Raw genomic sequence first — 1,549 nt, forward strand, 5'->3', positions numbered from 1 at the left:
AAACGGGTGCTGTGAGTGATTTGCTTTAGGACATGGTGTGAAGCCACCAGCTAGTCACCCCAAGTTCCCTGCAGATTCTGATGCTCACACAGCTCTGTAGACAAGTGGTACTTGGTTTAGGGAGCAAACAAGATGGGAATGAAGTATAAAGACAGCATCCATCTACTCTCAGGAAATGCAGACAGGCTCTCAGATGCGTGGCACACTAGGAGACAATGCAGAAAACATGATGCTGACAAAGGGAAAGGAAAGAAAGGCTGAGGGCAGTGGCTGGTGGAGAACAAGGACAGATCTGCCATGTAGGCCTCAGGCACGCTTCGGGAGTACAAGGTGGTGGGGCGCTGCTTGCCTGCCCCAAGTTCAACACACCACCCCTATACCTCATGCGCATCTTTGCGCCGAACCATGTGGTGGCCAAGTCCCGATTTTGTGCCCAGATGAACAAGATGAAGAAGTCATCCGGGGAGATAGTACACTGTGCAGAGGTGAGACCTGGGGCCCCACTGTGGGTGAAGAACTTTGCTGTATGGCTGCGCTACAACTCACAATATGGCACACACAACATGTGCCAACAATACTGGGACCTGACAGCTGCTGGAGCTGTCACACAGTGCTACCCAGACATGGGTACCCCGCACGGTGCCCGTGCTCACTCCATCCACATCATGAAGGTTCAAGAGATTTCAGAGGGCAAGAGCTGACGGCCGTCTGTCAAGCAGTTCCAGGGCTCCAAGATCGAATTCCTGCTTCCTCACCGTGTGTTGTGGTGCCAGCACAAGCCACAGCATCACCACAAAGAGACCTAACACCTGCTTCTAGACTAACTGAATAAAACTCAAGTGTCCTGCCTGAAAACAGAAAGAAAGGAAGGAAGGAAGGAAGGAAGGAAGGAAGGAAGGAAGGAAGGAAGGCTGAGGGCTAGTAAGATGGCTCAGCAGATAAAGGTGCTTGCCAGCAAGCCCAGCACCCTGAATGCAGTTGCCTGGATTCACATTGTGTAGGAGAAAACCAACGCCCACTGACCTTCACACCAGCACTGTGGCACGTGCACACCTACATATAACTTACAGAATATACTTACAAAATAATTCTTTTTTTAAAAAAACCCTCTAATTATGCCTCAGACTCAGATCCAAGCTAGAGACCGGTGCTGGCTCGTTTTTATGTCATTTTGGAAGAGGGAACCTCTATTGTGAAGATGTCTCCACCAGACTGGACTGTGGCCAAGCCTGTGGAACGTTTTCTTGATTGATGGTTTATGTGGGAGGGCCCAGCCCACTGTGGGCAGTGCCACTTCTGGGCAGGGGAGTCCTGGGTGCTATAAGAAGCAGGCTGAGCAAGTCATGAGGGGCAACACTCCTTGGAGGCCTTTACTTCACGTTTTGTCACCAGGTTCTTGGTTTGAGCCGCTGCTCTGACTTCCTTTGATGGTGGACTGTCCTGTGGAAACAGAAGCAGAAATAAACCCTTTCCTCCCCACGTTCCTTTTGGTCCTGGTGATTTCTCACATCTTTAGAAATACCAATTAAGACACTGGCCCACCCTCCTG

At 50.5% G+C, this 1,549-nt stretch overlaps 1 pseudogene; it reads left to right on the forward strand.

Annotated features, from left to right (window-relative positions):
* Positions 1-297: 297 nt before the first annotated feature.
* LOC100772669 lies at positions 298-819 on the forward strand (annotated as a pseudogene).
* The last annotated feature ends 730 nt before the right edge of the window (positions 820-1,549 follow it).

This window comes from Cricetulus griseus (assembly GCF_003668045.3).
Source record: "Cricetulus griseus strain 17A/GY chromosome 1 unlocalized genomic scaffold, alternate assembly CriGri-PICRH-1.0 chr1_0, whole genome shotgun sequence".
In the NCBI taxonomy this organism is placed as follows: domain Eukaryota; kingdom Metazoa; phylum Chordata; class Mammalia; order Rodentia; family Cricetidae; genus Cricetulus; species Cricetulus griseus.